This window comes from Erpetoichthys calabaricus, chromosome 6 (assembly GCF_900747795.2).
Source record: "Erpetoichthys calabaricus chromosome 6, fErpCal1.3, whole genome shotgun sequence".
In the NCBI taxonomy this organism is placed as follows: domain Eukaryota; kingdom Metazoa; phylum Chordata; class Cladistia; order Polypteriformes; family Polypteridae; genus Erpetoichthys; species Erpetoichthys calabaricus.
In genome coordinates, this window is record NC_041399.2 from 136,863,360 (window position 1) to 136,889,779 (window position 26,420).

The 26,420-nt window shown below is 37.1% G+C and overlaps 1 pseudogene; it reads left to right on the top strand.

Moving 5' to 3' along the window:
* The first annotated feature begins 6,376 nt into the window (after positions 1-6,376).
* On the top strand, positions 6,377-22,251 carry LOC127528333 (putative nuclease HARBI1; annotated as a pseudogene).
* Positions 22,252-26,420: the final 4,169 nt, after the last annotated feature.

Here is a 26,420-nt window from a genome sequence, read left to right on the forward strand (position 1 = left end):
GATTAACTATTTATTGAACATACTGTAAATTATATACAACAAGCTGCTCTTTTTGAAAAAGGTGGGCCTACTGTACACTGATTTATTCATCTCAACACAGGATTTCAGAGAAAGAAACCAGTGCTTATTGTGGCAGCACAGGGTGTATAGCAGGAATCAGACCTAAACAGAGCATCACTCCATCAGCAGAGGGCAGAGGGTATAATTATTGACACACTACAATCAGTCACATCAGGCCAGTTTAGACTTGCCAATGAACCTAAACGAGATTAGGATATACAGTTGGATCCCAGCTTTACCTAGAAAACCACACTAACTCTAGGCAGATGGGGTCTGAAGATAGGACTATGTAGCTGTGAGTTAGTAGTACTAATCAATGCACTAATTTTTTAAAATAAATTTGACTTTACTGAAATTGTTAAATCACAATTCCTGTATTAAAATGCAGACCTTCTCATTACATGTTGTGGCATCCTGCTGTTTACTGATAAAAAAAATCAAAGCACAAACATGTTGTTTCAGTAGTTATATTTTCTTTGTATACCAAAGCCTGAAATGTGGTAGGAAACAACTTGCGTGTCTATTATCTTTTCTATCACACCTTCCATGCAAACTCTATAGTATTCATGCCAAAAAAGTACACTTATAAAAATGATTGATTTGCTTGCAGAAGCAAGCTATTAGATAGATAGATAGATAGAAGGAGTTAAACCAAAAATTACATTTTATACTAGAAAGAAAAAGCTTTCTGAACATTCTCTTCTCTGAATTTTTCTCATTGTGTTTCCCCTCCAGGTCTCTTTTTCTTTTTAGAGTCTGTTCCTTTTCCCACACAGGTCTTGAAATTAAAGATGCCTGGTCTGTTCCAGACATAAAAAGGGCAAGGTGGGAGTGAGGCTTTATAACCAGCCTATGATGTATCATCCACTGTTAGGCGGGGCTGTGTGAGGTTGTAAGGGAAACTCTCTGAAACTATTGCTGTAATTTTTAATTTTGTCTTTTCTGCAGCAAAGAAACATTTGATAATTTCTTTAAATTCTTTCCCAAATCATCCAGGTGTTCTTACATCATCATTTATTCCCCTTGATGCCATTTTCTCCTTTATTATTTTAAATGTTGCCAACATCCATTTGTAAGACTCGTTTTCTAAGCTAATGGATGAAATATTAATAACCCTTGAGTTTGTTCAGAACAATAGCTAATTTGACAAATGAGAAATCTGACTTGGCTGACAAAATTCCATTTTATTATTGTAAGCAGTTAGTTTATGAATTGCTTTAATAATAAACTAGATAACTGTGGCACGCGGCTGGGGGTGGTACCCAGCCGGGACGCCCAGGAGGACAGGAGGAGGGCTCATGCCTCCTCCGGACCACGAGGGGGCGACCGCCCTGGTTATATTGGGGGCCACGGGTACAGGGCTTGGAAGTTCAACTCTGTAGGGGCCCGTGGTCACCCGCCAGGGGGCTTCCCCATGCCTGGAGGACTTGGGACCCCAGCACTTCCGCCACACCAGGAAGTGCTAGGGGGGAAGAAGAAAAGAGACACCCAGAGTGCTTCCAGAGAGACAGCCGGCACTTCCGCCACACAGGGGCGTGTCAGCGGAAGATTGCCGGGAACCACCTGGAGCACATCCGGGTAACTATAAAAGGGGCCGCCTCCCTTCAATCAAGGCTGGAGTCGGGTGGAAGAGGACGAGGTCTGAGAGTGAGAGAGATAGAAGAGAGAAGGAGGCGGCCTGAAGGCATATTGTGAACAGAAGCCTGGACTGTTGGGGTGATTGGTGCTGCGGCACTGGGTTGTGCAATTGATTGACATTGTAAATAGTGTATAAAATAAACGTGTGTTGGGTGAGATAACGATGTCCGTCTGTCTGTGTCCGGGCTATTTCCCACAATAACATAAAGCTACAAATAAAGTAATAAAATATGAAATATACCAGCACCCCATCATATCACTTCTGCAATTACAACTACCACGCTAAAATGTAAATTAATGATACAAATGGAGATGTTACATCTGATTTTCAAAATGAACACCACTACTTGACCTTTAGGCCCAGTTCTAACTAATTTGTTGAAACCTTACTTGCATTAGTTGCACAACTAATAGTAAAATTAATTAATCATTATTAAATGGCATTATCCTGTTGTCTTTGATTCCTTCAAAGTAGTCATTGTTAAGCCTTTATCAAAGAAATCTGAATCAGATTTAAATGTATTAAGCTTTGTAGGCAAATTTCCAGTTTACCTTTTCTTTCTAATGTCTGCAACACTGCACCTAGAAACTCATCTTAAAAGAGTAAACGTTTTTAAGGACTTCTCACTCTGATGTTCTTGCCCAGGTACTAGCATAGAAACTTCTTTTAACATGTTTTGTGAATAATACTGAAATCTACATCAAAATAGGGATTTCCACTGTTATTAATATGGTTTTATACTAAAGTGCTGCTTTCCATAACAGTAATCATAGCTTTCCACAACACACTTGATTATTTAGTTGACCTATCAGGCATTGTTATTAATTGGATTACTTCATTTTCCAGGTCATTTTGCCTTCTGGGTAAGTCTGATGAGAATACTCCCTCATTCCCATATGACTTGGTGTCCCACAGGATTCAGTGCTGTACCAGTTCTTTTTTTATCTGTATATTGTTAATTGGTTTTTGGACTTCTGTAATAAACAAAATATTAACAGTATATTATTTGATAATGACATTCAGCCGTATTTATCTTTAAATCAAATAATACTTCTTCAGTTAAATTAATAATTTACTGCTTTAGTAATTTAAGTGGAAGAATTAAAATTGCCTTTGTTTAAATTCAGAAAATACAAAAATATATTAAGTTCTTTTAGTGGGTGGTTACTCTATGAATGAAGAGTAAGAGCATCTATATATATACAGTGATCCCTCCTCGATCACGGGGGTTGCATTCCAGAACCCCCCGCAAAAGCTGAAAATCCGCGAAGTAGAAACCATATTTTTATATGGTTATTTTTATATTGTCATGCTTGGGTCACAGATTTGCACAGAAACACAGTAGGTTGTAAAGAGACAGGAACTTTATTCAAACACTGCAAACAAACATTTGTCTCTTTTTCAAAAGGTTAAACATGCTCCATGACAAGACAGTGATGACAGTTCCGTCTCACAATTAAAAGAATGCAAACATATCTTCCTCTTCAAAGGAGTGCGCATCAGGAGCAGAAAATGTCAGAGAGAGAGAGAGAGAGAAGCAAACAATCAAAAATCAATAGGTGCTGTTTGAGCTTTTAAGTATGTGAAGCACCGTGCAGGAAGCATATCGCTTGACAAAAAAGCTGCAAGGAAGCCCAGCAAGGAAGGGACCAATGTGAAGGTAGTCTTTCAGCGATTTTTTGAGGAGCGGCCGTATCCTCTAGGTGTGCGAACAGCCCCCGTGCTCACAATATATTTGAGGAGTTTTATTTAATACGTAATACGTACTCTGATTGGGTAGCTTCTCAGCCATCTGCCAATAGCATCCCTTGTATGAAATCAACTGGGCAAACCAACTGAGGAAGCATGTACCAGAAATTAAAAGACTCATTGTCCACTGAAACCCATGAACCAGCGAAAAATCCACGATATATATTTAAATATGCTTACATATAAAATCCGCGATAGAGTGAAGCCGCGAAAGTCGAAGCGCGATATAGCAAGGGATTACTGTAATTCACTAAATCCATGGCAAGCAAGACGCACGCAAGACATGGCAACCAAGACGCACGCAAGACAGAGCCACGCCCGCCAACTCACAGAGCCCCGCCCACCAACAATTCACTAAGCCAACAACATATACAAAAGCAATTTTGTTAACCTCCTTAGTGTTACATTTTCTCTCAAAAAAAATGTAAAAAGTGTTACATTTTTTGGCTTGAAAAATGACACTTTATTAAATCTCATTTTTCTACTGTAAAACATGCAAAACACTAAAAGTACCAAGTCAGAAGTGTAAAAAGTATAATAATGATACAAATAATAGTAATGAATAATAATGATGATGATGATGATGAGAATGCTAATACTGTATATACTGACAAAATATGTATTTTGTGTAGTATATCTTTGACTGGGAAACTGCATAGGTATACATCTTTTATTTGAGACTGTTCAGCATAACAGTTCATCTCAACAACAATTATTTTGATCATATCATTATTAAGAAAACTTCAAGTAAGTAAGTGCATCTTGGCTGTCAACCTTCCCTTTAATTCCTGGCTGCCACACAAAATCAAAAGAAGTTGATGCTGGTTTATTTGGAGCAGGGTCAACAGATAACCGAACGCGAGCGTTACTTTCAGATTCCTCAGAATCACTTTCCATTTCACTGTTCATTTCAGTTTCACTGCCTGAAGACAAATTTACTTCATCATCACTGCTGATGAGAAGCTCCTCAACATCACTGTTTGTATCAGAGTCAAGAGCATGCAACACCTGGGCTTCTGAAAAACATTTCTTATGAGATGCCATTATGAGGCTAGGAGAAGACTATCTACACTGTTGCTTAGGTAACGCACAGGCCTGACGCTTACGTAAGACATACCTATACTGTTGCCTAAGTAACACTCGGGACTAACATTATTAGCACTTTTACAGCCCAAGTAATCCTTGGGTCTAACACTTACACAAGATGCCTCTATATATTTACCTGAGTGATACTCGGGACTAACACTTTTATAACTGTTTTCACAGCCCCAGTGATGCTGGGGTCTAACATTAGTGAGGCTAAACTTGCTTAAGTTATGTATTAAGCGTGGTCTGAATGGACATATTTGTCTTGTCTTTCATATCTTTTTCATTAATTTCCAAGTATATGGAGTGGCTACCCCAAACCTTTCTTGTGGTCTTTGTGATTTTTTCACAGATTGGTGTAGTCGGCAGGATTTTTGCTGAAAATATGAGAGAGAGAAAATATAGAGGAGCAAAACTTGAATTCGGTCCTTTCCAGCATGGTTATTGAAATCCGGAACCTTAAGGTGGCAGAATATAGGACCAAGCTCTCAGAAGCAGAGGCATAGTATCATGTTCAACAAGTTAAGTTGCAGGCTCCATTCCAGGTACTCTTACTTTTACAAAACAATGATGATATTGAATCATATTTATTTATTTTTGAGCATACTGCTACCAGACCCCACTGAGAGCAAACGGAATGGGCCAACATACTGGCACTGTTCATGATGGATGATGGGAGAAGCACAGTGGACCTATTATGACCTCTGCTACTAATTACAATACTGTCAAAGCAGCGCTCTGGTTAAAACAAGATAAAAATGAGTCCAGTAAAGTTGTGGAATAGGTTGATTGTGACTACTTACTAAATGCGCAACTCAATTATCTTGTAGGCAGCCATACGAAAACATAGAAGCCCTTATTGATACCCTGAAGCAGCACAGACATCCCTCTCAAGCCAAGAGAGCAGAACGGTCCATATGTCAACTCCAGATGGGATGTGTTACCCACCACGCTGTTTTAAGTGTAGAGTGGAAGGGCACAAAACCATGCCCACTTTGGTTGGTCCTGACCTTCTATCTCTTTTACAATTTTAATTTAAACAAACTTTGATTTCCTTTAAACGGGAACAATGGAATGATGATTCCTTAAAATTTACTAACAATGCAGTTCTTCTAGTAGATGGCCAACACACTCAGCATCCCATGCCACAGGGACTACATTTTCTTAAAAAAAAAAAACCTTCTTTATTGAGTAGCAGAACATGAGGTAGAGGTAAGGTCGTTGCTATTTCAGCTGCAGGTCTACGAACTAGCACACGCCCATCTTCTATTCACCCATTTGGGAGCTGAGAAATCCCTTGAGCATGTCAAGCTCTGATTGTGGATGAAAAAGGCACACTGACAGCAGGCAGATAATATTTCTTTAGTTCTCTTTATTATTTTACTCGGAGTCACAGTGAGCAGGTTTCAGAAAAGCAGGCAATCAATATTACATGACAGCGTCAGGGCTCTCTGAACAACTGTTTATTGGGTGGGGCAGGTTTTTATACCCCTAGAATGCGTGATTTAATATTCAGTATGAAAATGCAACAGTCAACACTTTATTATACACAATCCTTGAGCCCCTTCAATGCTCCTTGTGCAACTTGATTCCTTGGCTCCGTGTTATGGTGTTCAGATGTAAACAAAGGGAGAACGTGATAAGGCAGTCTCAGTGTGGAAGCTTAGACCTTGAGTCCTTCTGACAAATATTTTTTCTGTTTGCTCAGCAAATCATGTTTTTAAAGCTTACTTCTGCTTAACTCCTTAGACAAGGATTAGTACAAAGGAACGAAGAGAACATTCATCTTCCACATGATTTTACTGGCCAGGGATTAACAAGTGTCAATTGCGGTATATTCCTATGAGGAACTATGCTCCTTTTGTTCCCATTCCCCTCACTGATATTCCATTTGAACATATTGGGGTGGATATTGTAGGACTCCTAGATCCCTCAGTTAGAGGACATAAGTACATCTTAGTCCTTGTGGATTATGCCACTCATTATCCCAAAGCTGTCCCATTGCGTATTGCTACCAGTAAGAATATCGCAATGGAATTAGTAGTGGTCTTTGTGCGAATCTGTGTCTGAACCATTGGCCAGTTTCCAAGCAGTGAAAATATATAGGCTATGTAAAATGAAAAAAAACTAAAAATTCTTCAGTGCAAATATGCAGAATTGGCTCTCTTAAAAAGGAGATATTGGCTCTCTTAAATAGAGTCTATACATCATATTAATAATGGTAGAGGTTTAATATGTTTGTCATGTCAACGTCAACGTTCACTATAACAATGGCTCGGTAATAATAATTATTATTTATGTTGTTATTTAGCTGGTTTGACTGCATTTCCTTACTTGATCAAGTGTATTGTCATTTCCCAGTTTCTCTGAAATGCTGTGTACAGATGGGTCAGAGCTGCCATAAATATAAGTATGTTCTCTCATCAAATTTTCTTTTTTAAAGCTCAACTTTTGCATGGAAAGTTGGTTATACAACTTTTTATGCCTACACAAGTTTTATAAATGTAGTCCCAGAAGAGGAAGACACAAGATCAGGCACAAAACAAACAAAAGGACTGTAAAGTAATCCCTCGCTATATTGCGCTTCGACTTTCGCGGCTTCACTCTATCGCGGATTTTATATGTAAGCATATTTAATAATAATAATAATAATACATTTTATTTATATAGCGCCTTTCCCATGCTCAAGGCACTTACAGAATATAATAAAGAACGGCAGAATATACAGTATATAGCATTGTACAAACCAGATAAATAAATAAAGAAGATTAAGACAGTAAATTCTGAAAAAACAGACAACATAATTGATGGTCTAGCACACACACACACACAGGTTACATTGGCATCTTGACAGAGATGTAAACTGAGAGAAGGTAATAAAGTCAAGTAGAGCTAAAAGCCTACCTGAACAGATGAGTTTTGAGTTGTTTTTTAAAGGAATTCATGGAGTCAGCTGACCTGATTAATTTTGGTAGGTCATTCCAGAGTCTGGGCGCTATACAGCTGAAGGCCCTGTCACCCATGGAGTGTAGATTAGTGAGGGGCACAACAAGATTACCAGAATCAGAGGACCTTAGTGGGCGGGCAGGCACATAGTGATGGAGGAGGTCCCTGATGTAGTTTGGTGCGAGGTTATTTAAAGCTTTGTAGGTTATTAGTAGGATTTTATATTCGATTCTGTTTAAATATATATCACGGATTTTTTGCTGGTTCGCGGATTTCTGTGGACAATGGGTCTTTTAATTTCTGGTACACGCTTCCTCAGTTGGTTTGTCCAGTTGATTTCATACAAGGGACGCTATTAGCAGATGGCTGAGGAGCTACCCAACCACAGCGCGTATTATGTATTAAATAATACTCCTCAAATATATTGTGAGCACGGGGACTGTTCGCACCCCTAGAGGACACGGCTGCTCCTCAAAAAACGCTGAAAGATTACCTTCACAGTGCTCCCTTCTTTGCTGGTCTTACATGTGGCTGCTTTGCAAGCGATATGCTTCCCGCATGGTGCTTCGCATACTTAAAAGATCAAACAGCACATATTGATTTTTGATTGTTTGCTTTCCTCTCTCTCTCTCTCTCTCTCTCTCTCTCGCTCTGACGGAGGGGGTGTGAGCAGAGGGGTTGTTCGCATACTGGCCTAGAGGATACGGACACTCCTCTAAAAAATGCTGAAAAATGCTTGCTCCCATCCTCGCAGCTACTTTGTCCGGCGGTGCTTCGCATACTTAAAAGCCAAACAACCCTATTGATTTTTGACTGTTTGCTTTTTTCTCTCTCTCTCTCTCTCTCTGATGCGCACTCCTTTGAAGAGGAAGATATGTTTGCATTCTTTTAATTGTGAGACGGAACTGTCATCTCTGTCTTGTCATGGAGCACAGTTTAAACTTTTGAAAAAGAGACAAATGTTTGTTTGCAGTGTTTGAATAACGTTCCTGTCTCTCTACAACCTCCTGTGTTTCTGTGCAAATCTGTGACCCAAGCATGACAATATAAAAATAACCATATAAACATATGGTTTCTACTTCGCGGATTTTCACCTTTCGCGGGGGGATCTGGAACTCAACCCCCGCGATGGAGGAGGGATTACTGTAATACAAAAAAATCAGTTAACCAAGGAGAAAAAGCCAAGATGCAAGACACAACTGGAAGTCAAAAGGTACGGTGCATCCGGAAAGTATTCACAGCGGATCACTTTTTGTGGGACCTTATATAGACAGGTGTGTGCCTTTCCAAATCATGTCCAATCAACTGAAGGCAGGCTTTATTGTAGGCACGGAGCTGGACAGTTTGACAACTGTGGCGGAGCGACGGGCGCTGAGCAGGCTCATGTCAATCATGGAGAATCCACTGCATCCACTGAACAGTATCATCTCCAGACAGGAGCAGCTTCAGCGACAGACTGATGTCAATCAATGTCCTGCTCCACTGACAGACTGAGGAGATCATTGGGGGGGTAAACGGTAACATTATACAAGATTATTGACTATTATACCTGCCTCACACTCTCCACCTTGCGCATTTTAACTTGCACAGGGTTTTTATCACTCTTTAATTAATATTGTTTTTATGAGTATGCTGCTGCTGGAGTATGTGAATTTCCCCTTGGGGATTAATAAAGTATATATCTATCTCTATCTACAGTATCTGATGCTTGTGAAGTTTGAATCCAGTATTTCAAGTTGAAGTTTTTCAGAGAGGGTTCTCTCACATCCTTGTGCCCCTGGGCACTCACAACATCTCCAATATAATTAGTACATTGCCTTGATTGTAGTGGTCACATCACAAGTTGTTAATTTCTGGGTAATTTCGCTAGTGACATTATGATAACCGTAAACAAAATGAAGGAACCTGAGAAAAAGAAAATGGTGAAGAAAAAGACTTGATAATTGTGTAGCTAACTTAAATGAATTTTAATTGAAAAAACACTTTTTATTAATGGTTTCAGAATGTTTCAAAACCAATTATAGAAATGAAAAAGACAAGAAAAATGTAAATATATTACAAAAAGAATCACAACGAATAACAGGCCCTCCCTATGCCTCTTTCAGTGAGTTCTTTGTATTTATCCCTAAAATTATACTGGCTAATGTAAATGATGATTCACAGAGCATCCACAGAGTAAAAAAAAATTAAGAAATTTACACCTTTAATTATCTTAGGAATCTGGGGATCTGTAAACTAAAATTTCAGAAAAAGAATGCAATCCATCCATCCATCCATTATCCAACCCGCTATATTCTAACAAAGGGTCACGGGAGTCTGCTGGAGCCAATCCCAGCCAACACAGGGTGCAAGGCAGGAACAAATCCCCGGGCAGGGCACTAGCCCACCGCTGGGCACACACATACACACACCCACACACCAAGCACACACTATGGACAATTTAGGATGGCCAATGCACCTAACCTGCATGTCTTTGTACTGTGGGAGGAAACCAGAGCACCTGGAGGAAACCCACGCAGAAACGGGGAGAACATGCAAATTCCACGCAGGGAGGACACGGGAAGCGAACCCAGGTCTCCTTACTGCGAGGCAGCAGCGCTACCACTGCGCACTATCATAGTGCTTATAGATTTTCTTCAGCAAAGCGTTTGTGAACGTCTTTTTAAATTTTACATTAATCCACTCCTTACACAGATTCTCAGGGTTTTCATAGAGTAGAAGGCCCTCTGTATCCTTTTTGGTGAACAGTTATTACACGGCTCCCCCTCTTTCCCTACTACTGGTTGGTGATATGAGCTGGGGAAAAAGTGCAGATTGGAATCCCATCAGCTTTTTCCTCTGCTGACTAGAATCAGTTGATTGGTATATTCAGCCAAGCAGAACGTATGAAAAGCTAGTACTAGCATGTTTATAATATTAACAGCCCAAAACAGATTACTCTAGGTTAGGTTACTTTGCATACTCAAATTTAGAAATCAAGGCTTGTTATTTTCTTTTTGACTTTCTGGCAATAATGAAGGTAACATTTGCCTTTCTGTGTTCAAATCACTTTAGTGTTTTTTGGTCCAGCACCTCCTGACTCACAAGACTCTACATGAAAACTCCCACATATGATACACCATTCAAATCATCTTCATGTCTAGTTATACAGGAGGTCAAGCTTTCTGGTGTTTCACCTTTTTTTGGATCCCTAGACCTGAAAACCCCTCATTTGTAGAATATTTTGGGACAATATTTTTTGCAGGAAATTACACTATTACTAATACTTTACCAGTCTTCCTAGCCCTCTCGGATCAACTCTCAGAAGGTTAAAAATGACAAATTTCAAATATATGCATGTGAGATATCATTTGTAACTATTTCAAGGTCAATGATTATAAATGTTATTTTTTTTATTTTTGACCCTTTACTATTGATTTCTATTGAGAATATTGAGACTTTAAACATTTAAACTGAAGCACCCATTTTAAATATCTAATGCAACTATTCTTATTTATTATAAATTATTATAAATTAGGGTGGCTTACGGTAATTCAGACATTTTGGTTTTTCTATCAACTGAAAAAACAAGGACTGATCAGTTTTATTGAAAAGGTATCATACTAATGACATACTGTAACTGAAATGAAAGTGTAGCCCACAATAGATTCCTAAATAATAGTTATTTTTTAGTTTATATTTAAATTGAAATGTATAATAAATTATAATTTTAATGGTTATTTTTCAGTATTTTAGTGACTCCCTCGAAATGCCACAAATATTGCTTTCAGGAGAATAGGCCTGTGGCTTGTTCTGGGAGCTGAGCCCCTTCCCCTGCTGTATTGTATATCATGCCATGGTTTACACTACCGTCAAACTTTCTGTAACAATTTTTGGTGATATCTCAGCAAAAAATTTCATGAATCCCACAAGCTATATTAAATTATTTTTTGTAATGCGTGCTTAATATACTGCGGTGGGTTGGCACCCTGCCCAGGATTGGTTCCTGCCTTGTGCCCTGTGTTGGCTGGGATTGGCTCCAGCAGACCCCCGTGACCCGGTGTTCGGATTCAGCGGGTTGGAAAATGGATGGATGGATGTTTAATATATTTCCTTATGCTGTTTTTGTCTATAAAGTATTGTTTATTGTATAGGTGTAAGAGATGTTTTTGAATGCAATACTCTTGGAAAACAGTAACATTAATTTTTCCATGATTTGCTCTATCAATGACTATTATTATGTTGATTAGTGCTATTGTTTGGAAGACAACTGCCATTCACAAAAAAAATCATTTTCATTTGTGAACAATAAAGGCAAATAATTAATGAATTATTTTGAATTGTTAGGCATTGATTTGGATGGTTAATTTTCAATTTGAGTAATAATTTTCAGTACTTCTAAACTCCTAAGATGTACAGTATTTGTTGTCCTTCAGAGAATTTACTTTTTCTCTTTATTTTGACATTGAAAGATATGAATTGGAATCATAATGTTAATTTTCATATTATGGCATAAAAACTTATCACTAAAATCTTATAATATCTTAATTAGTGTTTGCCTTCTTTTTCATGTAGTTTTAACACATATTTATAATCTCCATATAAACTTTGTAAAGTCCAGCTATAACTAACAATGTGAGCAGTATATTTCTTTCCTGTTCAGTGGCCAGGTACTCAATAAATGGACTTCACATGGAAGAAGTTTGTTGTAGTATGACAGAACAACATTGTTTATATAAAATAATTTCAGTTTTTATAGAAAAAGTTACTTTCACAATTGAACAGTAAAAGAAAATATGATCAACGTATTATAAATAGAGTACAGATCATACAATAAGAGGTGAATAATAACAAATATTATCTATAATAATAAAAGGCAAAGCCCTCACTGACTGACTGACTGACTGACTGACTCACTCATCACTAATTCTCCAACTTCCCAGTGTAGGTGGAAGGCTGAAATTTGGCAGGCTCATTCCTTACAGCTTACTTACAAAAGTTAGGCAGGTTTCATTTCGAAATTCAAAGCGTAATGGTCATAACTGGAACATATTTTTTGTCCATACACTGTAATGGAGGAGGCGGAGTCACGTATCGCATCATCACGCCTCCTACGTAATCACGTGAACTAAAAACAAGGAAGACATTTACAGCACGAGTCACACGCGGGAACGAAGGTAAATGACGTTAATTTTTGACTGTCTTTTAATACTGTGTAAGCATACATATTAACACATGTGCAATTAAACGTGTGCATTTACGGGGTGATTTCTCAGGCTTAAAAGCTCGCCTTTTACTAAAAAGGTAATGCAAAACTATTTTCAATCAGTTTATTGAAACGCTCCCGTTAAGGATTGCAATAACATATTCGCGAGATAAAAGAACGAAGTAGGGGGAAATGGAGGAACAGCCGCAAACAACGAAGAGCAAAAAATTAATTAAACAATTGAGAACGGAGTGAGTTAAGCATACAAGCATGTTCATAAGGGAAACAAAGCACGGTGTAAAACGTAAGTTTCAATTAAGTTTATAGAAACGCTCCCCGCTGCGGATTGCAATAACATATTCGCCAGATAAAAGTTTAATGAGAAGACACGAGGTAATAAACGAACCACACGCCGTGCGCAACGTTAGGTGCAACAGTTTCAACCATTCTATGATCTGCTTCTCGCAACTGAAAGACGGCACATGGCGGATGTTAGCCGACTTGCTGACCGCAACGTTAGGGGCTTCAACTATGGCGCTGACGCCACATCTCAGTGCCAACACTTTGCAGACTGCACTTAAAAGACACGCCCTCCTCACTGGACAGTTAAAAACACCAATCAAACTAACGATGACATCAAGTATTACCCAATCAAAACTAGGAAAGGAGGCATCTTCATAAAATGCGTGTGGGATGATTTGCATGAGACTCTGCTTTAAAAAAAAAATGATAAAAAAAATACGGGATAAATCCCGTCCAGTATTGATTCAAAACGGGACGCGCAATTTCATTCTCAAACGCGGCACGATTCCGTATTTTAAAGGACGGGTGGCAACCCTACAGTGCCAGGTAACCACCCATACAATCAGATTGTGATTCAGACTAGGAATGCAATGAATGTAATTACCCCGATCTACATACAAGGCGAAAGTCTTGCAACATTCAAAGATGATGGTTTGGGATAAGTACACCATACAACATAAAAGAGCTTATGAAGCCTTGAACCGAAAAAAGCAAGATCTCAGAGATCGTAAAAAAAAAAATAGGAGGTAATGTCGTTTTACTCGCTGTAGATTTTAGTCAAACATTACCAGTTATTCCACGAGGGAGACCAGCAGATGAACTCAACGCGTGTTTAAAATCCATGCTTCTCCCACGCTCGGTTATATGTCGCGTGTTCTCGGGTAGGTGCACCAAAAAATGTATACATTTAAGCATGTAATGGGCAAACAAAAAATGAGGTATACCCGAAGGCACTGCAGTAGTACTTCATGTAACTTTACTTCTTAAATGTTAATGTTTTACTGTTAATAATTTATACGCTTCTTATATGTTGTTCAAATTCTTTTATCAAAATACCACTGACAGCGCAATGCACGATAACATGGAGTGAATACCCCATACGCATCCGCCCACGGCTGCCCTGCTGTGCGCAGATAGGAGTTGATTCTACAATAAAATAAAATAAAGATAAAAAGAGTAAAACAATCATCACCCATAAAGCGTGTGTGTGTGTGTATATATGTGTATATATATATGTTGATATGTGGATGTGTATATGATATATATATATATATATATATATATATATATATATATATATATATGTAGATATGTATATATATGTGTATATGTATATGTATATATATATGTTTATATGTGTGTGTGTGTATTTTATATATATAAAAACACAGCAACACTCATAACAATGACAACACAATTACATTGACAATCATGTTACGTTATTTTTAAAATGTTTCCTTTTTTTTTCATAACCTCTTTACACACTACTTCTCCGCTGCGAAGCGCGGGTATTTGCTAGTGTTAGATAAATGCTTAAACATTACATAAACATCTAGAACCAATGGCTTTCAAGAACTGCATATCTTGTCTAAGTCAATTGCACTTGACAAATGCATAAAGAGGAAGGGAGAATACACAGACACACAGGACACCCAACCACTGTAACAAGCAAAAACTCTCAAAACACATTACAAATGTAGTAGTCTAGCTAACAGATATTGCATCAATGCTGTAATACTGTTAAATGTCAAATCTCTGCAATTTGCCTTAATTACAGATATATACTCCACATAATTGATTACATAAGTATTCATTCCCTTTTAATATGAGAATATACTTTAATTATTGCTGGTGCAGCCAACTGGTTTTAGAAGTAGCATAATTAGTTCAATAGAGATGTCTTGTGTGAAGTCAAGGGGCTTCAATTGATTGTAGCATAAATGCACACAATAAATGCAACTTGTGGTGAGTCAGTATCATGGCCTAAACTGCACAATGAATACAAAAAAGAACACTCCAAGTGTCACTGTGAAAGTCAGGGTATAAATAAAAGAAAAAATATAAGTCACTGAATATACCTTGGAGTCCAGTTAGAGTTTTTCTGAAATGCTAAAACACATTCCTTAAAATCTCCTCTCCATTTCTCAAAACACTAAGCACAAACCCTAAATTCAAGCTACACTCAAAAAACCTTTGACTCGTCTTACAAAATTAAACAATCTTCTCAAAACTATATTATCTTTGCTCAAAAGCAAACACTGCTTTCAGGTCGTGCATCAAGTCAGTCGGTACATAAACACTACTGAGCAGTCATTACACACTACAGCAAAAAATTGAAAACACTGTATTCAGGGTATATAGCTCCAGGAAAAATGTTTATTTATAATATAGTAAATGCATATTGTATCTCCAAAAAAAGAGAAAGAAAAAAGATTTCATAACTCAGTGGATTCCACATTTACTTTACATAAAGTTAAATAAAATACTACAAAAAACAGGATTTTCCATACTGTAAATGAGAAGTACACCACAGTTCACAGCCTATAATGCACTGTACATAATCAAAGGACTGTAAACAAGTGATTGGTCATTGAACTTCATCACGTCTTTGGGCTGGGTCAGGCCACAGCACTTCATCAACGTCACATGCTATATTCTCCCTCATCAAGCAACGAGGGAAGAACCCTCTTGTGTGCCAAATCCACCCTTGACACAACTGCACACCTATGTCACCACAGGCTAATTCCATGGCCTGTAGGAGATTTACCCTGGTGTAGGGTTGTCTGTCATATACCTTCCACCACCATGTAAATAAAAACTCCTCAATCGGGTTGACAAAATGGAAGTTCTGTGGCAGGTACACGTTGATAAATTGCTTGTTGATGTTATACCATTCTCTTATCTGTTCAGCACAGTGAAAACTGATATTGTACCAAACTATAACATAGGTAGGATGCTTGTTCAGCTCATAATCCTGCTGCTCAAGTCCAAACAAGACATTGCAAAGACCACCAAGAAATGTGAGAAGATGCTGGGTGTTATATGATCCCAGTGATGGTATAGAACCCCATGGTTGCTTATACCAGCATTTCCACCACGTTGGCCAGGGACTTCAATAATGGCCCACTGGCCAATTATGTTCCAGCCTCTCCTTCTCTTCTTTGTGAAATTGTACCCTTTTATCGTCCACAAAAATGTATTCATGGGGTCTGTCCATGGAATCCAATTAAAATATTCTCTATATGTAGAAATAGATAGAACCTTCAACAACCTGTGTGCACTCTGAACTGGCTTATATTGGTTCTGTCACATCATTTCAAACAAGTGTTATCAATTTTGATTCATAGTGTTTATGACAGCTCTGCTGTATTTGTGTTTACCTTTTGCCACTTGGGGTTACCATTATGCATCACAAATGCAATGTAGTGAAAAATATGTTTTATTGTATGAGAATGTGTTTAGGGTTTTGTAAAATGAGTCAATGAGATCTGCAAATTGTGTTTCACTAGATGAAAATTGTTTATGGTATTGTCAAAAGAGTGAATGATTCAATGAGCTTTTGGTTCAGAGAATGGAGTTTAGTGTTTTTAGCAATTCAAAAAAACTGTAACCATTAAGAAATGGAAAAAGTACAGCTGTAAATCTGCCTAGAGCAGGTTGTGCACAAAAACTGAGTGATTATGGTAGAAGAAGACTAGTAGGGAAGGCCGCTAAGAGCCCCGAGATAACTCTGAAGGAGTTGAACTTAAGTGACAAAGACTGTAAGAGTCTGTGCATACAACAACTAATAATAAATGTTACATCAGACATGGAGTAATTCCTGACGCAGTCTGCAAACAAAACTGCACCTTAGACTTGTTTTCTAGCTAGACAGTACCTCCAAGAATAAAGCTCATGCTACACAGAAATGGCTTAAAAACAACAATGTTAATGTCCTGGAGTGGCCAAGAGTCCAGAACTCAGTTTGTGGTTGGATTTGAAAAAGGCTGTTCACTCTCAATTTCCATGCAGCCTGACAGAGCTTGAGCTCTAAAGAGGAATGACTCAAGGCTGTCATGGCTGCCAAATGTGCATCTACTAAATACAGACTTAAAGGGGGTGAATAATTATTTGGACAATTGCTTTGTGTTTCAAATTTGTAATTACTTTAGACCACTTTGCACAGACCTGTTTTTACGTTGACCTTAAAGAGTCTTTTCTGTTGATCAGCATAAAAAATCCACTGTGATTCAATGTTATATCGCCATAAAATGTAAAAATATTATAGGGGAGTGAATACATTTTATAGGCACTGTACAGAATGTCAGAAAGGTGTAATGATACTTGCGTGAGTCAGCTTGTGGAATATACAATATGTGGTTTCTTTTACTTGTCCACAGTTCAATTTAATTAGCTTTCCAAGATAAAAGAAACAATATCCTAAGAAACTGAAGGGTGTGTGTATAATGTAAATAGTAAATAGACTAACCTTCCTGATTCATAAGGCAGTTAAATCAAAATTTTGAAATGATATAAATAAGCAGATTCATTCCGTCCCATCCAAACACAATCCAGAAATAAACTTTCGCAAAAAAAATATATATAGCTGGCTAGTCAGCCTCTCATAACTCAATAGGTATAGATATTAAGATCACATAATTAGATCAATGGAGATCTCCTGCCAGAATTCAAGGGGTTTGGGTTTGTATAAGATGGATAAGGCAGATAAAAAACTAAGATACCATAAGAGCACTTATATGCTAGAGTGTTACTTCCAAAAAGCAGTGTAGCTTTCTTACTGGTGACATTATACATGGAATGTCTCAAGATAAAGATTCACAGATTAAGGCACAGATATTTAGGAAATTTCACAATAAGGCATTCCAATTAGATTTTAAGAAACTGATAATCTATTTTTCACACAATTTATCTCTGGATTTCTTTTGAACAACACATTTTGAATAATGACATTCTCATTCATTTGTACACAAAACATTGCAGGGAGCTTGATTTTACTTACTAAGCATGGGGAGAATATTTTTCTGTAACAATTGAAAATGTAGGCTCCCTGGTGTCGCTAGTCAGCAGCTCCTAATTAATTATATGCAAGCAGATGCCAGCACAGCCATCTCAGAAATGTATGCAAAAATCACTTCGTAATTGATCTCATAAATATTTATTTTTCAGACAAGGTGTTTTGAAAATGGATTAGAGCAGAATGCATTAATGGAAAATACAGGTAATTTCACTGCAAGTATATATAGTTTATATGGTAGATACTCTGTTTATACTTTAGATGAGACTACTTCGACACAAATGTAATAATCACATATGTTTATGATTAATGTTTTATTATTTTTAAGTAGATGGATTATTTATATTATTGAATATTAGTTTGGGATGCATAGAGGAACACACAAACTGTTATTTTGATAAATGCTGATTAGTGGGTTCTGTGCTCAAAATGCTACTGCCTTGTTCCTCTTTAGTTCGAATGGGAGACTTCAACAATCATATAAAGAAGGCAGAGATGCATAGGGATGGGAGATTGGAAGTAAAGCCTGCCTGATCTGAATAAAAGTGGTGAACTGTTATTTGAATTCTGCTCTAGTCACAGATTGTCCATATATAGCACAATGCAATTTTGCTCTTAACTGTACCTGCTTCAATTTACATTGGATCATAGGGTCCAGACCCTGAATTCTCAAAAAGAAAGATAGATAGATAGATAGATAGATAGATAGATAGATAGATAGATAGATAGATAGATAGATAGATAGATAGATAGATAGATAGATAGATAGATAGATAGATAGATAGATAGATAGATAGATAGATAGATAGATACTTTATTAATCCCAAGGGGAAATTCACAAAAAAGTAATGCCTATTACTTTTACATAGTACGCCTATGTTCAGACTGAGTTCAATTCTCATCACCATCTATCTGGATCACAGGAGAGTCAAGAAAATGGCGCATAAGTGAATCTACTGCACTTATGTCACTGTGAATTCTCTGTGGAACTGGCCCAATGAGCCTCTCTTTGGAATAATACATTTTAGTCTCTATCTGATAACACTATATCAATCACAGTCTAAGTATATTGTAGTTTTTATATGTAAACCAACACCAGCGTAAGAATAACTAGCTAAGTTCAGAGTCTTTTTAAAAGTGTGGTATACACAGAATTCGATGCATGCATTTTGCATGTGTTTTTGCACATAGAATTTAATTCTCTCATTTCCTTTACATTTTGAATTGAAATTGATGCTTCCTACAGAGAAGTCAATGGGTCAACACCTGTATGTTTTGAGATCCATCTGAGATTCTATGCTTCTTCTCAACCACTCTGGTCTAGAGTTGGTTCTTATCGATTCTTGGTTCCAATTCTAATATGGTTAAAAGAAATGGTGCAAAATATTTCAATAACAAAAAAACTGTCTTTATTCTCTTTAAAGAGTTCAACTTAAAGTTTTTAACAACGGTTACTTGAAGCAGTAAAACAAAAACATAGTGTTTCAAGATAAAAATAAATAATTGCAAAAATAACATTTCTTCAACCTAAATATCACAAATACACAAAGTGACCACTCTGGGCATATTGTGTTTCCCTGTTCAGGACTAAGCAGATTAGAAAATAACTGGCTGACTATAATCATCAAAATATAAACAGAAGCAAAAAAAAATTAACATAAATAAATAAAATTTCTTTTTCTATTGCAGCAACAATAACTCCCAAAAAATCACTCAATGGCATCCTAAAGATTTTAATTCAATTTATACATATAATTTTTAACCTTTCAATTTGACCGTGCCTCCACTTTGGAGTGTAAGTATCACCGAACTTAGTTATTTTGTTACTAAAATAATTGTAAAATTTTGTTGATCCAAAATCAGCATCAACTGTAGGATAGCCTATCTGATTGTGGAAATTTGATGGATGAGTACCAATGCAGTGAAGGAGAACAAAGAAGAAATATCCCTTACTGACCCCTAACACACATTCCCAAGCTCTTCAAGAAATTTCAATTGAGAAAACTCAATAGTGATGTCACACATTTGAACAGTTTCAATTTTTTATCCCCAATAGGGAAGACCATGGTTGTCAAAAACACATTGTCCAACTCAAAAAAGAATCAAAGAAAAAAAAAACAATAATCAAAATTCCAAAATTCAAATTTTAAAAATTCAAAAAATCTAAATTAAAATACTAAAAATGTGCAAAATTCAAAGTCACTAAGTACAAAAACAAAAATATATACATTATCAAATAATAGAAAACTAATAAATTAACAATTAGACATAAAAACATAAATCCAAAATCAAAATCATTTATAAAAAAGTCAAGGAAAAAAACTGTAGAATCCAACTTCCAAATATTCAGAAAACTGTAAGAATTACAAAGGAAGACACAAAGGAGAACCAAAGAACACAGCTACAAAAAAGTAATGTTACATTAATGTGGCTGAAGCCTCGTGTGTCTTACATTTGATTCTCAGGTAATCTCTGAATAAATATCTAAGAGACCTGTTTAGTAAACCTGGAAAGTGACTGGGGAGTATTCTCCGTACATGGATTACTGGTTTAGAAGGATTAAATTGTTGATGACTTAGCATGATCCTAGGTCATTCAGTTCTTCAAAACTTTTGTTGGATGTATTGTCATAGGTAATCAACCAATTGCAATCGGTGCACAGATAATAAGAGAATTTCAAGTTGAGAGAATTTTGAACAATCGTCAAAATCCTTTAGCCTACACAGATGATCATCTTTTTCAGAGATATTGCTTCACCCAGGCAGGAATTTTATACATCAGAAATTTATTAGCTCCTTATATTAGGAGCCCAACTCAGATAAGAGAGAGTATGACCACGAAGACTGTGTGCATTGCTCTGAGGTTTTTTGCAAGCAACACTTTTTTGTATATGGTAGGCAATGCGGAAAACCCGTCAAAGAGCATTGTTTGTCAGGCAATTTGCAAAGTTTTCTTGACTCTGAAACACTTCCTCAGAATTTGTATTGTTTTATCTGGGTATCCTATACAGTGTTACAAACTCCACAAAGAGCCATAGCAAGGTTTGGGGCAGCCACCCATATATTATTTTCCTGGCTGCAAATTGCAAATAAATAACAGCACTGATGTGCACAAACTGGAGTCCAAAACAGCACTGAGGGAATAGGGAAAAGGTGAAGGCTTTTAAAGGTCAGGGTAGGAAGTGACATCAAAGGGGCCAGGATCAGAAAGGTCTTCAGCCATAGGCTTGAGCCCAGACATGACATCAAGGGGGCCAGAGCCAGCGACACTTTCCTCTATAGGTCCAGACCCGGAAGTGACATCAACAGGGCCAGGTGGAACTTCCCGTGAATGGTCTGCAGGAAAGTGAGAAAAAGAGTCAGTGCACTCTGCCACATCCCGGTCAGATTTGGAATTGCCCTCACTCAAGCCCTTTAGCTGCCTCCCATGCTCACTTGTGACAACAGATATGCAAAAGCCATTTTTTTAAAGAAGTTTAAAATCACACTAATATTCTCATTTCCCAGGAATCCCTAATGTGTATGGAGCATTGGCCTGTACTCAGATCAAATCAAGGCCCCATTAGGTGCGAACAAAGGAGATTATGTGAATAGAAAAGGCTTCCACAATATTAATGTACAGGTAGCGTAACCTATAACATTACAGCTAAAAATAGTCAATAGGCCTGTTGACATAGTGAATAAATTTGTCTAACATACATGCTATGAATACATTCTCAGATGATCTGTGCTGCATCTTGCATCATTTGAAATATGGAGGCTAGATGGCCAGGGTCAGTTCATGACTACAGAATTTTTAGGGAGTCACACCTGTATTGGACAAGGTAATACCCATACATATTTAGAAATCATGGTGAAGTATGTTTTTTTAATCAAAACTGATACATTTTATATCAAGTTATCATTATGGGATCCTGGTTGGAGACAGGGGCTTTGCCTGCAGACAGTTTTTAATGACCCCATTTCCCAACCCCAACCCTGGCCCACAAACCGATATAATGCAGCTCTGTCTAGGACAAGAGCATAAATTGAAATGATCTTTGGCCTCCTGAAAGAGAGATTTCAATGTTTAAAAAGGATGAGGGTTTCACCCGACTGAGCATGTAACATAATTGTTGCACGCTCTTTCTTACACAACATAGCTACCATCAGAAAAGAAAGGGCTCCTAAGGTGGTAGTGCAGCCTGATTATAAACTTGAGCCACTGCACCTTCACCAACACAGTGGCAAAGCTGCTAGAGACAGAATCATGTCCCAATATTTTCTATAATGATGACACAATTGTTCAACACAAATGTTATAGTTTTTACCCAAGTCTCTTCACTTCCTTTCATACTACAAGGGGAAGAGAATGATTAATAAATACACTCAATTTGAGAGAGTGAGAAAGAGACAGAGAGATTAATTCTTTACAAGTTGTTTCTGAAGTAGTTGTATCTGCAACTTGATTTTGGTTTTCCTCAATTCATCTAGCTCTGTGTCCTGAAGTATTTTTTCTCATTTTTAGTTTTGTGATTGTTATTTTCAGTTGAAGATGTTCTTTGTGCAAGGCATGCACAATATTCTGTAAATAAAAATCAAATACAAATGCCTTAGGATTTTTGCTTGCATGGTACCTCTTACCTCTGTAGTAATATGCAGTAACCCTCTGGTGGTGTCGAGAAAAGGCTCACAGTATAGCACTTTGAACCCTTTTGCCATTTCACGTGTTCACAAAATACACTAAAAGGCTCAAGAAGCTTCATTAGGGCATCAGAACTAACCTCCCCATCTCCCTTTTTTGATGCGGACTGTATAACAGAAGGGACATGTGTCCTGGCAATGGACTCCTGCGCAACATTATATCACTCTCAGTACAAGAATGCTTTGAGTGGAGTTTATATATTATTAAATATTACACATTTACGTATTTACCTGTTTTCCTGACGAGTGATCAGACACTGTGTCCTCATCCAACACGTCACATGGATCAACCTCTTATTACTCAGGCATATGTGGAAGTGTTATGACATTCCCTGCAATTGACCCATCAAAAAAGGAATACAGTATATGAAAATTGAACCACAAGGACTCTGAAAATACTCCTATGGCACACACAAAGCACAAATACGTGCAATGCTGGCCCTTTACCCACAAGAAAGTGACCACTACTATATCCTACCACTGGTTCTGAGGGGGAGCTTCCCCTTTCAATGCACTCAGAAACAGGGCGACTGGCCTGGCCTCAGCAGGGGTGAGGTCTGGACCAAATGGACCTCCACCAGTTTTTTTTTTGGTCTGCCTTCTTCTTATTAGCTTTTAAAGTAATAATATAAGGTAATAATAATAATAAATCAGTAAAACAAATGTTCCTGAAACTGTTTATGCTATGATATATAAGATTTACCAGTTTGAAGTATATTTTTGTACTTCACTTAAACTCATTCCCAGGTCCTGACTGTGCTTATGTTTGATCTGTATTATAATGAAAAAATAATAACTAATAATGTAACATTGTAGAAATTTAACGTGGTATCTATACATATTAATAAAAGGCAAAGCCCTCACTGACTCACTGACTGACTGACTGACTGACTGACTCACTCATCACTAATTCTCGAACTTCCAGTGTAGGTGGAAGGCTGAAATTTGGCAGGCTCATTCCTTACAGCTTACTTACAAAAGTTAGGCAGGTTTCATTTCGAAATTCAAAGCGTAATGGTCATAACTGGAACATATTTTTTGTCCATACACTGTAATGGAGGAGGCGGAGTCACGTATCGCGTCATCACGCCTCTTACGTAATCACGTGAACTAAAAACAAGGAAGAGATTTACAGCACGAGTCACACGCGGGAACGAAGGTAAATGACGTTAATTTTTGACTGTCTTTTAATACTGTGTAAGCATACATATTAACACATGTGCAATTAAACGTGTGCATTTACGGGGTGATTTCTCAGGCTTAAAAGCTCACCTTTTATCAAACGCGGGAACAAAGGTAACTGACGTTGTTCACTGTCTTTTAATACTGTGTAACCATACATATTAACACATGTGCAATTAAACGTGTGCATTTACGGGGTGATTTCTCAGGCTTAAAAGCTCGCCTTTTACTAAAAAGGTAAATGCAAAACTATTTTCAATCACTTTATTGAAACGCTCCCGTTAAGGATTGCAATAACATATTCGCGAGATAAAAGAACGAAGTAGGGGGAAATGGAGGAAGAGCCGCAAACAGCGAAGAGCAAAAAATTAATTAAACAATTGAGAACGGAGCGAGTTAAGCATACAAGCATGTTCATAAGGGAAACAAAGCACGGTGTAAAACGTAAGTTTAAATTAAGTTTATAGAAACGCTCCCGCTGCGGATTGCAATAACATATTCGCCAGATAAAAGTTTAATGAGAAGACACGAGGTATAAACGAACCACACGCCGTGGCGCAACGTTAGGGGCAACAGTTTCAATCATTCTATGATCTGCTTCTCGCAACTGAAAGACGGCACATGGCGGATGTTAGCCGACTTGCTGACCGCAACGTTAGGGGCTTCAACTATGGCGCTGACGCAACATCTCAGTGCCAACACTTTGCAGACTCTACTTAAAAGACACGCCCTCCTCACTGGACAGTTAAAAAGACCAATCAAACTAACGATGACATCAAGTATTACCCAATCAAAAGTAGGAAAGGAGGCATCTTCATAAAATGCGTGTGGGATGATTTGCATGAGACACTGCTTTAAAAAAAAAATGATAAAAAAAAATACGGGATAAATCCCGTCCAGTATTGATTCAAAACGGGACGCGCAATTTCATTCTCAAACGCGGCACGATTCCGTATTTTAAAGGACGGGTGGCAACCCTACAGTGCCAGGTAACCACCCATACAATCAGATTGTGATTCAGACTAGGAATGCAATGAATGTAATTACCCCGATCTACATACAAGGCGAAAGTCTTGCAACATTCAAAGATGATGGTTTGGGATAAGTACACCATACAACATAAAAGAGCTTATGAAGCCTTGAACCGAAAAAAGCAAGATCTCAGAGATCGTAAAAAAAAAAAAATAGGACGTAATGTCGTTTTACTCGCTGTAGATTTTAGTCAAACATTACCAGTTATTCCACGAGGGAGACCAGCAGATGAACTCAACGCGTGTTTAAAATCCATGCTTCTCCCACGCTCGGTTAAATGTCGCGTGTTCTTGGGTAGGTGCACCAAAAAATGTATACATTTAAGCATGTAATGGGCAAACAAAAAATGAGGTATACCCGAAGGCACTGCAGTAGTACTTAATCTAACTTTACTTCTTAAATGTTAATGTTTTACTGTTTAATAATTTATACGCTTCTTATATGTTGTTCAAATTCTTTTATCAAAATACCACTGACAGCGCAATGCACGATAACACGGAGTGAATACACCATACGCATCCGCCCACGGCTGCCCTGCTGTGCGCAGATAGGAGTTGATTCTACAATAAAATAAAATAAAGATAAAAAGAGTAAAACAATCATCACCCATAAAGCGGATAGTAGACGTGACGTACTATATGTGTACCACATTTCAAGTGTATAGGTGAAACGGTTTGCGAGCTACAGGTCATTTAAAATCCTGGACAGACACACAAATTGCCACGGTAGCAAATTACAGAAGAAGATTTTACTGTTTAATAATTTATATTTATATGAAATGTGCTTCTTATATATTACTTCATATTCTCATATGATAATGATGTTAATGTTTATATTGATTTCTGTGTTATTAAAAACTGCATGTATGTGTGTATATGTATATATATATATATATATATATATATACTAGCAAAATACCCGCGCTTCGCAGCGGAGAAGTAGTGTGTTAAAGAGGTTATGAAAAAAAAAAGGAAACATTTTAAAAATAACGTCACATGATTGTCAATGTAATTGTGTTGTCATTGTTATAACTGTTGCTGTCTTTTATATATATATACTAGCAAAATACCCGCGCTTCGCAGCGGAGAAGTAGTGTGTTAAAGAGGTTATGAAAAAGTAAAGGAAACATTTTAAAAATAACGTAACATGATTGTCAATGTAATTGTGTTGTCATTGTTATGAGTGTTGCTGTCATATATATATATATATATATATATATATATATATATACATATACATATATACATATACATATGTCATTTTTAAAATTTTCCTTTACTTTTTCATAACCTCTTTAACACAGTACTTCTCCGCTGCGAAGCGCGGGTATTTTGCTATATATATATATATATATATATATATATATATATATATATATATATATATATATGACAGCAACACTCATAACAATGACAACACAATTACATATATATATATGTAGATATGTATATATATATGTGTCAATCTATCTATGTATGTATGTCTAGATATATATATATATATATATATATATATATATATATATATATATATATATATATA